A 15,771-nucleotide genomic window follows, 5' to 3' on the forward strand; every position below is an offset into this window, starting at 1 on the left:
CCAATGTCTCTCCATTCTGCCCTCTATGTCTTTCCATTCTGCCCCCATGTCTCTCCATTCTGCCCCCATGTCTCCACTCTGCCCCCATATCTCTCCATTCTGCCCCCATAGTGTGGTTTTGCAAAATAAAAATAAAAAAGTTTCTCCTTACCTTGCTGAGGTCCAGCGGCGCACAGCTCTCCCATCATCCGTGGCACGGTCGCCGGCGCATGACAGTGACGTCATACGCGCACTGACGTCAGCTGTGATTGGCTGGTGGCTGCTAACTTCCCGCATGGCAATAGATTTCTACTGAACCGGCAGAATGCTTCCGCTGGGGCCCAGTGACAGAAACTTCCCGCATGGCAATAGATTTCTACTGAATCGGCAGAATGCTTCCGCTGGGGCCCAGTGACAGAAAAGGGGTTCCCAGTCCAGGCCCCACTGCTCACCGGGCCCCATACGCCAGTAAGGGCAATAATGCCCTGATGGTGGCCCTGGTTACAGGAACCACTCTGACACATTTCTGGGGCCTACGGCGCCCTTAGTCTTAGAGCTTGTGCGTTTTGCACAAATTAATTAACCATATGGGATAGCTTTAATAATATGGTGCCAGAGACAGCTAGAGAATTGTAAGATGGTATTACATGAAACCTTCTTCCTAAAGAGTGACGTATGAACTCGGCCATTAACAGGATCCCCTTCTAAAAAAATATCCAAAAGGGGATTCGAGAACTTGGGGGAGCATAGGTGAACCGTAGATTGCAGTCATTATAATTTAGATATGAAACAAAATCTGGGATCATAGCTGTACTGCCAGACCATACAAGGAGCAGATTGTCCATGTATCGACCGTACCAGATCACATGGTTAGAAAAAGGGTTAGTAGGGTTAAAAATAAAAACTTCTTCCCATTACGCCATAAAAGGAATTGCAAGGGGACAATTTTTAACCCAATGAGGTACCCTCTATTTGTAGTCTTCCAAGAGACTGTCTATATAAACGTGTGTTAATAAAGAGAAGTTCTGCTTTTGACTGATACTGGCAGTCATCTGTCTTATTTCTCTCTGTATGTACACGACACACCTGATTGATTTGGCAGCAGGCAATAATAAATTCGGAGTATTTCCTACAAATAGAGCAAGCGGTAATAGAAGTCCTTGGAGAAAGCAAAGGAGTTGTAGGAAACAATCCAGAGATAAATGAGAACAGTCTGGGTAAGACAATTCAGGAGCTGGAAACTGGAACTAGACTAACAGCTAGATACAATACTCAAGCAATGAGTGAGAGGTCCATGTGGCTTTAAGTAGGCCCAAACAGAAACAATATGGATTTCACAGGTTCAGAATCTGTCATCTTAGTAATGGGAAATTGCAGAACACAACAGCAGCCTCTACTATTGCAGCACAATTATCTAGGTGAATAATAGCAACCACTAGTGATCAACTGCAGAAAGACAACAGGAATCCTTCCAACTCTATATAGAGAGGCTATGTGGGTGCCCACACTGTATACAGGGGGCTATGTAGGGGATCATACTGTATGTAGGGGCTATGTGGGGGGCTCATACTGTAGGGGCTATGTGTGGGCTCTTACGGTATATAGGGGCTGTGTGTGAGCTCATACGGCATATATGGGGGGCTGTGTGTGGGCTCAAATTGCATATAGGAGGATGTCAGCATACTTAAAGGGGTTTTCCCATGAACAAAGTACATTTTAATCAATAAAGCATGGAATAATAATAAGTTCCACAATTGGATGTGTTAAAAAATGTTCCTGTGCTGAGATAATCTTATAAAGGTGCCCCTGGTTTGTACTGTGTAATGGTTGTGTCTGACCTTACGGGGCCATGGTCTGATCATACCACAGCTCCTGGGCAGGGGAGGAAAGAAAAGAGATTACACAGACAAGACAGCATGTGTCACGGGTGTGTCGCCACGAAGATCGTCACGATTACACAGCCTGACTTCTCGCAGCTGAGTTTTTGGTGCTTTGTGTTTTTCGGCAGTGAGGGAGTTAACTCTCTCTCTCTGTGCTAGACGAGGTCCAGCCTCGCCCAGCTGCAATCAATGCTGCTGTAGTGGGACTCCTTCAAATGCCTGCCGGTCTGTTGGGGAAGTGTCGGTGAAAGCATTTCATGCAGACTAACAGAGCGGATCGTGGTATTTGGAGTTTCAGAGCTAAGTGTATTTGGAGTGTTTTTTCCCTTCCTCGCTTTATCATTTATCTCCTTTCCCGTTGGTGTTCCCTCTGTTGTAGTTGTGTAGTTTTTGTATGCAAGGTGGTTTTGGTTTTACCCTTGTACTGTCTCGTTCGTCTAAGTACTGAGTGTGGGCATATTATTACCTGTCCCCTTTTGTTGTGATCGGGGTCCTTCTCAGGACTAGATTACTTAGGTGCAGGGATCCTCAGGAGGTAGGGGTTACGCTGGCGGCCTGGACCTCTGTACCTTTAACAGTACCTCCAGGTAGAGGGATTAGTCAGGGTCCCAGCTTAGGGTCAGCTTAGGCCCCCTACCTACAGTACACAGAGACAGCGTGACATTTTCACCGACCACTTAGATTTTCTCCAGCTACCATGGATCCAGTAGCCGGTCTAGCTCGGCAGTTGCAGGGTTTGTCCATGGAGCTGGCGGACGTTAGGTCCAAGGTTTTGTATCCTCAGGAGCAAGCCGGACCAGAACCTAAAGTAGCTCTCCCTGACAGGTTCACTGGGGGGCGGGACAAGTTTTTTGTTTTCCGGGAGGCATGCAAGTTGTACTTTCGGCTGCGGCCTCGGTCATCGGGGAGTGAAGAACAAAGGGTGGGAATTGTCATCTTGCTCCTACAAGGGGACCCACAATCTTGGGCGTTCTCTCTTCCCCCGGGCTCCCCGGCTCTCCAGTCAGTGGATAGGTTTTTTGCTGCTCTGGGTCTTGTATATGATGACCCGGATCGGATCTCCCTTGCTGAATCTAAGTTACGTAGGATCCAGCAGGGAGATCGTCCGGCGGAGGAATTCTGTTCGGAGTTCCGTAGGTGGGCCACTGACACCCAGTGGAATGACCCGGCTCTTAGGAGCCAGTTTTGTCAAGGTTTATCCGACAAATTACAGGATGTGTTGGCACAGTATGACTCTCCCGCATCACTGGAAGCCGCTATGGCCCTTGCTATTCGCGTTGACAGACGGCTTCGGGAGAGGTGCGGGATAACTCCACCCCCTGTGATGACTCCACCTCCTACAAGGTCCCCTCATATGGTGGTTCCCCTGGTCAGTCCAGAGGAGCCTATGCAATTAGGAGGGACATCATTTCGGCAGAGGGGACCGGTGGTGCGCCATAAGACAGGAAGGTGTTTCTTCTGCGGGAGAAAGGGACATTTTATTGGGGGGTGTCCATCCCGTCCCTTGCAGAGTGAAGAGTCGTCGGAAAACTGTTGATCCCAGGTTGTGTGGTGGACGGCAATCTGGGAGTAGGTATTTCGTCCCTAGGTTCGTCTCAGTTTCTCATACCGGCGGAGGTGGTGGTGGGTACGAGAACTGAGAGGATATCTGTTCTTCTGGATAGTGGGGCCGGGGCTAATCTGGTGGACGCTCGGTTTGCCCGGGTTCAAGGTATGCGATTGAGTGAGTTGGCTAAACCCATCCCCATATTCTCGATCGATGCCAGGCCTCTCGGTCAGGGAAGTTTTTTGCAAGCTGTGCATAACGTAAAACTTCAAGTGGGGGCGATACATAAAGAACTGTTGTCTTGCTACGTGTTGGAGGGTCTTCCCACTCCTATAGTGTTGGGCCTTCCTTGGTTAACTAAGCATAACCCGGTTATTAATTGGCAATCCAGAGAGATAAGCCAATGGAGTAAATTCTGTAATAAAAACTGCATGAATACGGTCATCGGTGCGGTTACTCCTAGGGTCTTACCTCCATTTCTGGCGGACTTTGAGGATGTATTCTCGGAGAAAGGGTGTCAGGAACTACCTCCTCATCGCGAGTATGACTGTTCTGTAAAACTGCTCCCTGAGGCCAAGTTACCTAAAGCTAGGTTGTATAACCTTTCTGGTCCTGAGAGGCAGGCCATGAAGGATTATATTTCAGAAAGTCTGGCTAAGGGGCATATTAGACCTTCATCTTCACCGGTGGCCGCGGGGTTCTTCTTTGTTAAGAAGAGAGATGGAGGCCTACGCCCTTGCCTGGATTTCCGTGAACTTAATCGGATTACGGTCCGAGATCCGTATCCGCTCCCACTTATTCCCGATCTCTTTAATCAGATCGTGGGCGCCAAATGGTTCTCTAAGTTGGATCTCAGGGGGGCGTACAATCTGATTAGGATGAAGGAGGGGGATGAGTGGAAGACGGCGTTTAACACTCCGGAGGGGCATTTTGAGAACCTTGTCATGCCATTCGGTCTGACTAATGCCCCGGCGGTGTTCCAACACTTTGTTAATGACATTTTTCGCCGCCTGGTGGGACAGTTTGTTGTCATATATCTGGATGATATCTTAATTTACTCGCCGGATCTGGTGTCTCATCAGGAGCACGTTAGGCAGGTGTTACAGATCTTGCGGGATAATAAACTGTATGCCAAATGGGAAAAGTGTGTGTTCGCCATACAGGAACTCCAGTTTTTAGGCTTCCTGGTTTCAGCGTCCGGTTTTCGTATGGACCCTGGGAAAGTGCGGGCAGTTCTTGAGTGGGATCGGCCAGAGAATCTTAAGGCACTACAACGTTTCCTGGGGTTTGCTAATTATTACCGGAAGTTCATTCGTAATTTCTTGTCCATGGTTAAGCCTCTCACAGACATGACTAAAAAGGGGACGGATTTTTCTAGGTGGTCTGACAAGGCTTGTCAAGCATTCTCCTCCTTGAAAAAATGTTTTGCCTCGGCACCCATACTCATTCAACCTGATGCGTCACAGCCATTCATTGTAGAGGTAGACGCTTCCGAGGTAGGGGTGGGAGCAGTATTGTCACAAGGTTCGGCCCCTGGTAAGTGGCATCCGTGCGCCTTTTTCTCTAAAAAATTGTCGTCCGCTGAGAGGAATTACGATGTCGGCAATAGGGAACTCTTGGCCATTAAGTTAGCTTTTGAGGAGTGGCGCCATTTCTTAGAGGGGGCAGTCCATCCGGTCACCGTCATCACCGATCACAAGAACCTGCTATATCTGGAGTCCGCAAAACGTCTGAATCCCAGACAAGCTAGGTGGTCATTGTTTTTTACCAGGTTTAATTTTGTCGTTACATATCGTCCTGGGTCAAAAAATGTAAAGGCGGATGCCTTATCTCGTAGTTTCCCTGGGGCCGGGAATACGGACGACCCGATTCCTATCCTTCAGGAAGGGGTGGTGGTTTCGGCAGTATGCTCTGAGCTTGAGGAGGAGGTATTGGAGGCTCAGGGGGACGCCCCTGTTGGACCTCCGGGGAGACTGTTTGTTCCAGATCAGTTGCGACAAAAGGTGATAGAGGCACACCATAACTCAGTTTTTGCGGGACACCCGGGGAGTAAAGCAACTGTGGATCTCCTCTCGCGTCGGTTTTGGTGGCCTAACTTGCATAAGGAGGTGGTAACTTTTGTCGCGTCCTGTGGGGTTTGTGCGCGCTCTAAGACCTCACATACCCGTCCGTCTGGGGCCCTCTTACCTTTGAAGATCCCGGAGCGTCCTTGGACTCATCTGTCTATGGATTTTATTACGGACCTCCCTCCGTCTTCGGTTAAAACGGTCATACTCGTTGTAGTGGACAGGTTCAGCAAGATGGCACATTTTATCGCTCTTCCTGCTCTTCCTAATGCTAAAACTCTTGCGCAGGTGTTCATTGGGGAGATTGTGAGGCTTCACGGGGTACCCTCCGAGGTGGTGTCAGATCGGGGGTCTCAGTTTGTGTCCAAATTCTGTTTTGTACACGGCGGGGGATGCATTTATCGTTCTCATCGGCTTTTCATCCTCAGACCAATGGTCAGACGGAACGTATGAACCAGAGCTTGGAGACATATCTCCGGTGTTTTGTGTCAGAGAACCAGGAGGACTGGGCTTCTTTCTTACCTCTGGCAGAGTTTGCTCTTAATAATAGGCGGAGCGAGTCCACTGGTAAGTCCCCGTGTTTTGGGGCATATGGTTTTCACCCCCAGTTTTGTACTTTCAGTAGGGGGGGCTCTTCGGGGGTTCCTGAGGAGGAACGATTTTCCTCATCACTCGCTTCAGTATGGGGAGGGGTGCTGAAGAATCTGAATACTATGGGGAACCGATACAAACGTATGGCTGATAGGAGGAGAGTGTCTGGTCCGGACCTAAGTGTGAACGATCGGGTATGGTTGTCTACCAGGAATATAAAACTTAAGGTTCCCTCCTGGAAACTGGGTCCCAGGTTCATCGGGCCGTACAGGATCAGTTCTATAATTAATCCGGTGGCATTCCGTCTTGACCTCCCCCCTACGTTTAAAATTCACAACGTGTTCCACAGATCGTTGCTTAAGAGGTATGTGGCGCCGGTGGTACCGTCACCTTTACCTCCCCCTCCAGTGGTGGTCAATGGTAACTTGGAGTTCCGGGTATCGAGGGTCATCGATTCACGCTTTAATCGCCGGTCCCTTCAGTACCTGGTTCATTGGAAGGGGTATGGTCCTGAGGAGAGGATGTGGGTTCCTGCGTCGGATATTAACGCAGACCGATTAGTTCGGGCCTTCCACACGACTCACCCGGATAAACCTGGCCCTGAGGGTCCGGAGGCCCCTCGTAGAAGGGGGGGTACTGTCACGGGTGTGTCGCCACGAAGATCGTCACGATTACACAGCCTGACTTCTCGCAGCTGAGTTTTTGGTGCTTTGTGTTTTTCGGCAGTGAGGGAGTTAACTCTCTCTCTCTGTGCTAGACGAGGTCCAGCCTCGCCCAGGTGCAATCAATGCTGCTGTAGTGGGACTCCTTCAAATGCCTGCCGGTCTGTTGGGGAAGTGTCGGTGAAAGCATTTCATGCAGACTAACAGAGCGGATCGTGGTATTTGGAGTTTCAGAGCTAAGTGTATTTGGAGTGTTTTTTCCCTTCCTCGCTTTATCATTTATCTCCTTTCCCGTTGGTGTTCCCTCTGTTGTAGTTGTGTAGTTTTTGTATGCAAGGTGGTTTTGGTTTTACCCTTGTACTGTCTCGTTCGTCTAAGTACTGAGTGTGGGCATATTATTACCTGTCCCCTTTTGTTGTGATCGGGGTCCTTCTCAGGACTAGATTACTTAGGTGCAGGGATCCTCAGGAGGTAGGGGTTACGCTGGCGGCCTGGACCTCTGTACCTTTAACAGTACCTCCAGGTAGAGGGATTAGTCAGGGTCCCAGCTTAGGGTCAGCTTAGGCCCCCTACCTCCAGTACACAGAGACAGCGTGACAGCATGGGAGCACAGATGATTTTTTTTGTGAGGCTAAACAAACATTTTCACTGCCTGTTTGTAAGCAATGTTTTGCCTCAAAAGAAAGAATTATTATTATGATGTCCTGTCTGTATACTCTTTTGCTTCCTCCCCTGCCCAGCAGATGTGGTATGATCAGACGATATTTTGGACGGTCAGACACAGCCATTATACAGTACATAGCAGAAGCACATTTATAAGATTATCTCAGAAAAAAAAATTTAAACACATCCAATTGTGGAAATTATTATTCAAAGATCTATTGATTAAAATGTTGATTAAAATTAACTTTGATCGTGGGAAAACTCCTTTTATCCCACTTAGTATTATGTGAAGCAATTAATATTAAAATAAAATAATTATAATTAATATGGTAATATTAATATTGAGCAGAATTAATTGGTTCGGCCATCCACAACAGTCATGGTCTGTCATGCGGCCCCTCGGGAAAATAATTGCCCGCTTTGGTCTATAATATACTGTGATACACATATGAGATGTTTTACAAAATACGTATTATTATTTACTATCAGATGTCTGTAGTCACAGTATATCATATGCCAGTCACATATTCTCCTTTACACTGGATGTAATATACTGTGTGCACAGACATCAGATATGTTCAGTATAATGTGTGATTGGTGTAATATCTGATGTCTGTAGTCATGTATAATATACAACAGTCACATATTATCCTGTATATAGTATCTGATGTGTGTATCACAGTATAATATATACCATCACATGTTATTCTGTATGACAAATAGTACGGTCATATGAATATAGTCTATGAAACTGACAGAAGCAAACATGTTAATGGCATACCTCCCAACTTTTGAAGAACAGAAAGAGGGACAGATCATGCGGTGCAGGTAGCACGATCCACGCCCATTTACCATTTCTATCTAACCTGGAAGGAGGAGATGTCAGAAGGTGCTGGCAGTGAGGGAAATTCAGCAGACGCCCGAGAGTGCAAGGCGTAGACCCAAATCCGGGACTGTCCACCGTATTCATGACAGCTGGGACTAGAGATGAGCGGATCAATTCACAGGTCTCTGGTCCAGTGTCCAGATCAGTGCTACCTGGTGGCTGGACGAGAGGCCGTCAATCTCTAACCTTCCAGCGTTGACTTTTGATTAGTCAGGGCCGGAGCAACGTCATCTGTGCATCCTGCTCATCTCTAGTTGGGACCAGTGGATTTTTTTTTTGTCCATTCATTCACAGTCTGAGCAGCCAGAACTTTCTCATCTTTATGTAGCTTTAAGCTATGTGCCCACAATGCAGAAATGCTCAGGATTTTTTCCTGAGCGTTTCTGCTTCTCCCTGACAGAAAAAAACGCATGCGGATTGTACATGTGGATTGTACATGCAGATTGTACATGCGTTTTTCCTGCCAGGGACATGCGGATGTGAAGCGTTCTTCACTTGCATTTCCGCATGCGGGTTGACAAGCGCTTTCCAAGCGATTTTAGCATCACTTAGAAAGTGCTTGTCAACTTGGTCACACTATATAAATCCATGCAAACGGCATGGATTTATATAGTGTGACCGTAAAGAATGGTAAAAAATAAAAAATAAATCTATACTTACCTTCCAATGGCCCCCAGAGTCTTGTTTCCCTCTGTCCCGGCTGCCGGCAGCGGTACACTGAAGGACCTGTCGACGTCAGCGTCGCGTGACCCATCACATGACTATGACGTCAGCGCAGGTCCTTCAGTACATCGCGAACTGTCGGCATGCGAGGAGGAGCACACCGCGGGCCGCCAGAAGGTAAGTATATATTTATTTTTTATTTTATTCTTTTTTTTACAGTTTTCTATGGTACCCGGGTACGGAGGAGAGTCTCCTGTCCTCTAGACCTGGGTACCATCCGCACATTAGAACGCATGGAATGCGCATCTACATATACAGTGATGCGTAATCCATGCGATCTAATGCAAGTCAATGGCGGCGAAAACGCAGCGCTTCCGCAAAATAATTGGTAGTGCTGCGTTTTTTTCCGCAATGATAATCCGCAGTGGAAATTTCCGCAGCATGTGCACAGCACATGCGGATTATCATTGGGGGACATGGCAGACCTTCTACCATGCGTTTTTTAAGCGTTTCTGCAGCTGCGGAAACGCTTAAAAAACGCGTCGTGGGCACACAGCCTTACTATACGATATCTGGCTTTTTTGTGTCTGTAAGGCCGTGTTCAATCGTAGCTTAAATACTGTCTCTTGTTTTCTGCAGGTGTCTGCACCAAGCTACACAATAACAATCTTCTACCCCCTTATTTGATGTGTTTCTGCAGATCTGAAGCCGTTTTTTATAGTACAGAAAAGTTTTGATTCTACACTTAAAAAAGTAACTGCAGTTTTTTACATGCATTTTTTAAGGCTCCTAATAGAAGCATCTAGAGAAAAAAAAAACACCACAACCGCACAGTTCAGTAGCGTCTTTAGATCACAGGAGGCGCAGTTCTCATAAAATCACATCCACTTTGCTCAGTTAAAAGGAAGGTGCCATAAAAAAAAAATGCTTTTTCAACAATTGAAAATTTTTTAAATATTAATGTTTTATTTTTGTTTACAATTATTATAATTTGTTTTTAATGAAGTAAAACATGAAATCTAATTTAAAAAGGTTTGGTATTTCCACTTTTAAATACTAGGGGGAGCAGATGCTACAGTTTGCCATGAAAACCTAGTGTAGTACTAGCTCACATTACGACTGCAGTAAATGTGGGCGGAGTCTGCTCATGTGTGTGATATCTCCTCCTCTGCTATAGCTCCCAACCGTCCCGGATTCAGTGGGACTGTCCTGTCACGTCATTGCTTTGTCCCTGCTTCTATACTCAACTCTCCATCGTCTTCATCTCTCCAAAGATCATCCTCCTTGGGGGGAAGGGCCGCTTCTCTCTGCTTAGTACATAAATTAAATTTAATGTATTCACTTCTGCCACTGGTCACACCAAGACTCAAACTCACTTTTCTATGATCACAGGCGGCAGCTTTATTTATGAGCTACAGCTCATAATGATAAACATAGATTTTGGTCATCTTGACCTGTATTGCAAGCAGTGGACCCAGAAGCAGATTACACATGTACATTGTATACAGCAGTGTATTTCTTTGTACTTGTATACTAAGGTGAATAAAAATAATAAGCAATTGCAAAAATTCCTCTTTTTTTTTGTGAGTCTCCCCAGGTTTCAAATTCACAGGCTTTAACATTATAGGCAGGAGCACAGGCACAGAGTTATGATGTTCCTTAATTACTTTGCAGCGTAGATTAGATGGTACAAATAACCTTCCTGAAGGGCAGGAGGCAGGGGCGTCCCCCTGAGCTTCCTACACCTACACTTTATGTAGTAATAACTCTGGAATGCTTCAACATATCCCATTGATTTTGAGACTGTTTTTTTTGTGACACATGATACTTTATAATAATGGTAAATTTAGGTTGATATGTTTTGCATTTATTTAAAAAAATATCAGAAATTTGACAAAAATGTTTTAAAAATTGCAATTTTTAAACTTTGAATGACTATCCCTTTAATCCCAATAGTCATACCACACAAAAACATTAATAAATATAATTTCCCTCATGTCTGCCTTACATCAGCACCATTTGTAAAGTCTTGTTTTATTTTGTTAGCATTTTAGAAAGTTTAAAAATGTAGCAGTAATTTTTCATTTTTTCAAGGAAATTTGCAAAACTTATTTTTATAGGGACCTGTTCAGTTTGAAGTGACTTTGGGGGTCCTATATGTTAGAAACCACCAAAAAGTGATACCATTTTAAAAACTGCACCCCTCAACATATTTAAAATTGCTTTTTTAGGTAGTTCATTAACCATTCTGTTTTTTTTTCAGGAAGTAATGCAAAGTGGCATGACAAGAATGAAAAAGTTTATTTTTACCGCCTAAATTTTGATAACTTCTGAACAGGCCGCTATAGCCAGCAGACTCTAAGGCCGTTATTTGGCCATTACCTGCCATGGCAAACATCAGGACAACACAATCAAGATCTCAGGGTGCCGATGAGGTTAAAGAGGGAGCCACCACACTCAACTATTTAGATTCTGTAGTCACTATTGACTGCAGAATCTAAGGGGTTAAACGTCCATGGTCAGTGCCAACACTAATCGTGGCTGATGCAGCAAGTTGTCAGCTACAGTGTACAGGTGACAGTTACAGGATTGTCACCTGTCGGGGAACGCTAGTCTCTTATATCGCAGGTCAGTAAAAAGACGTCTATTGGGCACTAAGGGGTTAAATCTAACCTTGAGAATACCTTAGCTCCTACCACCTGGCTGAACAAATCTGGAATCAGAGGAAGAGGGTATGGATCACGGATGGTAATTTGATTTAATTCCCGGAAATCTAAACAGGGACGTAGACCACCATCTTTTTTCTTCACGAAGAAGAACCCTGCCGCCACAGGCGAAGATGACGTCCTAATGTGTCCCTTCTCCAGACTTTCCGCAATGAAATCCTTCATGGATTATACAGTCTGGACTTCGGTAGTCAGGTTAATAGCACAGTCATATGCACGATGAGGAGGCAAATCCTGACACCCCCTCTCAGAAAAAACATCCCCAAAACCAGACAGAAAAGCAGGTAATATTTCTGTAGAGACAGTATCAATTGAAATATCTAGACAGTTCTCATGGCAGTAATCTCCCCATTCAATAATCTCCCCGGTTTGCCAATCCACCAACGGATTATGTTTAACAAGCCAAGGTATACCCAAGACAATCGAAGTAGGAAGATTGTCCAGAACATAGCAAGGAATGATTTCACAATGAACTGACCCCACCCTCAGTTTTACATTATGTACAATCTGAGTAAATGCTTTCTGTGCAAGTGGCGCCGAGTCAGTGGCAAAGATGGGAATAGGTCCAGCTAGAGCACAGCAAGCAAGACCATGAGTTTTCACAAACTCAGCATCAACCATGCTGACTTCGGCTCCACTGTCAACAAACACAGAAATTTTTTTGGTTTTGCTCTCTAGCACCACCTCTGCTGTCAAGACAAAGCGGGAACTGCAGTTTGGCCACAAATGCACCCCTTGTTTATCCAACTCCAGACTGCCGAGAGTTAATCAAGTCTCCTTTTGTTTAGGAATTAAAGGGAAGGTCCCAACAAAGTGTCCCTTTTTCCTACAAAAAAAAAACAAACACCTTTTTTCTTGCAAATCTCTGGTGAGAAGTATGATGCAGAGACACCCCTAATTGCATGGGTTCCTCCATCTCCCCCAGTACTGGTTCACCACCAGACCGCTCACCTGGCAGAGGTATACAACCCCGGCAAGAAGGCCCTGAAGAAAGTGGTCGCATCCGTCTATCCCGAAGGCGTTTATCAAGACATATGGTCAAAGACATGGCAGCCACCAAGGACTGAGGAATTTCATGTACAGCCAAGGCATCTTTCAACCTTTCAGTAAGCCCCTCACAAAATTGACTTTTAAGGGCTGAGTCATTCCATTTGGAATCCGTTGCCCATCTACGGAATTCCGAACTGTATGTTTCCACTGACCGAATCCCCTGCTGAATGCGATGTAGCCTAGACTCAGCCAAGGCGACTCGGTCAGGGTCATCATAGATGAGGGCCAGAGCTTCGAAAAACCCCTCCACAGATTGGAGACAAACCGAGTCCTGCGGTAACAAAAACGCCCATGACTGAGGATCGCCCTGCAATAGAGCGATCACAATACCAACCCTTTGCTCCTCATTACCGGAGGAGTAGGGACGAAGTTTAAAATACAATTTGCATGCCTTCTTAAACACAAAAAACTTATCCCTACCTATTTTCAAGTCCTCACTCACTGCAGCAAAACAAACCTATTTCTCATTGCTCATATCCTCCCTGTCTCACAACCCTAAACAGCTATTCAGCACTTTCAATTCTCTGCTCCGTTCCCCAGCTGCCCCTTCCTCCCCACTCATCTCAGCTGAAGACTTTGCCTCATTCTTCAAGCAGAAGATTGACAACATAAGGCAAAGCTTTGGCCATAAGTCCCCACAGCCCCTTCTTATAACTACTCAACTCTCCTCTTCCAAAACCAACTTTCCTCTTTATTGTCCAATCACATCTCACCACCTGTGAACTTTACCCAATCCCGTCCCACCTCATCCCAAACCTCACTGCAGACTTCATCCCAACCCTAACCTACCTCTTCAACCTGTCACTAACAACTGGAGTCTTCTCCTGATGCTTCAAACATGTCTCGATCACACCCATACTCAAAAAGCCCTCCCTTGACCCATCCTCTCTGTCTAGCTATTGCCCCATCTCACTTCTCCCCTATGCCTCAAAACTACTGGAACAACACGTCCATTTTGAACTTTCCTCCCACTTCTCCTCCTGCTCCCTCTTTGACCGCTTACAATCTGGCTTCCGACCACATCACTCCAATGAAACTGCCCTGACTAAAGTCATCAACGACCTACTGACCGCCAAATCCAAGAGACACTACTCTGTCCTCCTCCTCCTGGACCTGTCCTCTGCTTTTGACACAGTGGACCATTCTCTTTTACTACAGACTCTCTCATCTCTCGACATCACAGACTTGGCCCTATCTTGGATTTCCTCATAATTAACAGACCGAACATTCATCGTCTCCCACTCACACACCACCTCTTCATCTCGCCCCCTATCTGTCGGTGTCCCCCAAGGTTCAGTTCTAGGACCCCTGCTCTTCTCCATTTCACCTTTGGCTGGGACAGCTCATAGAGTCTCACGGCTTTCAGTATCACCTCTATGCTGATGACACACAGATCTACCTCTCTGGAGCTGATATCACCTCCTTACTAACCAGAATCCCACAATGTCTGTCCGCTATTTCATCTTTCTTCTCTGCTAGATTCCTAAAACAATATGGATAAAACTGAATTCATCATCTTTCCACCATCTCACTCAACCCCCCCCCACCTGACCTATCTATCAAAGTCAATGGCTGTCCATTCTCCCCAGTCCCGCAAGCTCGCTGCCTCGGGGTAACCCTTGATTCGGATCTCTCCTTCAAACCTCATATCCAAGCCCTTTCGACTTCATGCCGACTCCAACTCAAAAATATTTCCCGGATCCGTACATTCCTCAACCATGAATCTGCAAAAACACTAGTGCATGCCCTCATCATCTCTCATCTCGACTACAGCAACCTCCTGCTATGTGGCCTCCCTTCTATCACTCTTGCACCCCTGCAATCTATCCTAAACTCGGCTGCCCAACTAATCCACCTGCCCCCCCGCTATTCCCCTTACTCTCCCCTCTGCCAATCCCTGCACTGGCTCCCCATTGCCCAGAGACTCAAGTTCAAGACCCTAAGCTTGGCATACAAAGCCATCCACAACCTGTCTCCTCCATACATCTGTGACCTAGTCTCCCGGTACCTACCTGCATGCAACCTCCGATCCTCACAGGATCTCCTTCTCTACTCCCCTCTTATCTCCTCTTCCCACAATCGCATACAAGATTTCTCTTGTGCATCCCCCCTACTCTGGAAAACTCTAACCCAACACGTTACACTCTCACCTACCGTGGAAACCTTCAAAAAGAATCTGAAGACCTACCTCTTCTGACAAGCCTGCAACCTGCAGTAACCCTCGCTGCACAACCAGCTGTGCCCCCACCTACTGTATCCTGTAGGATGTAGGAGTAGATGTACAACATGGGAATATGATGATTAATACACCAGGCAATATGCAATACTCCACAGAGTCATCTTTTACTCTGTAAACTTCCTCTGCAACCGAGAGATGCTACTGCGCATGCGTGGGCGGCGGGGGCCATTTTGGTGCATGTAAATTTCATGTGTGGCACACAAATTACACAGGCAGTATTTAAAATAGTAGGCAGGTCACTGAAAGCACAGTGAAATATGAATACCTAAGCAGAGCACCAGTTAAAGCCCCTCCCCAAAGGCCGCCCGAAGCACAAGTATATCATTATGTCAGAAATGAAAATAAAGATTATAAAAGAACCACTGGACGGATTTCATCAACAAAGGTATCATTTTACTCAGTGTAACGGGGCCCCCTGACAGTATGTGTAGTTTACTAAGTACAATCCTGCTGACAGGTGTGCTTTAATCTGTCCTCAGTTGTGTTAACACAGAAACAAAAGGATCTTTTAAGTAAAGGATTATCCTTTGCTATGACCCCAATGCTAGACACCTTTAACTGGGTGAAAGATGTAAATTTATTCGCGAGATAGCTATACTTCATAAATTGCATAAGCATCGTAATAGAGATTTAAATCAGCTTATGAGGAAGGAACAAGAGTCCGTGGATGCACTTAATGAACTTTTAGTGGAACAGGAAGTTGGTACGTTGATTTGCTCAGGACCTTTTACATCTCTCAAACCCAAATGGACAATGACACTCTCTCTCTCTCTATTTATCCTTCTATATACAAATTTGTGGATTCGGTAACAAGAGATTT

Source organism: Phyllobates terribilis, unplaced genomic scaffold (assembly GCF_046119375.1).
Source record: "Phyllobates terribilis strain yellow unplaced genomic scaffold, ASM4611937v1 Scaffold_5__5_contigs__length_657084704, whole genome shotgun sequence".
Classification (NCBI taxonomy): Eukaryota; Metazoa; Chordata; class Amphibia; order Anura; family Dendrobatidae; genus Phyllobates; species Phyllobates terribilis.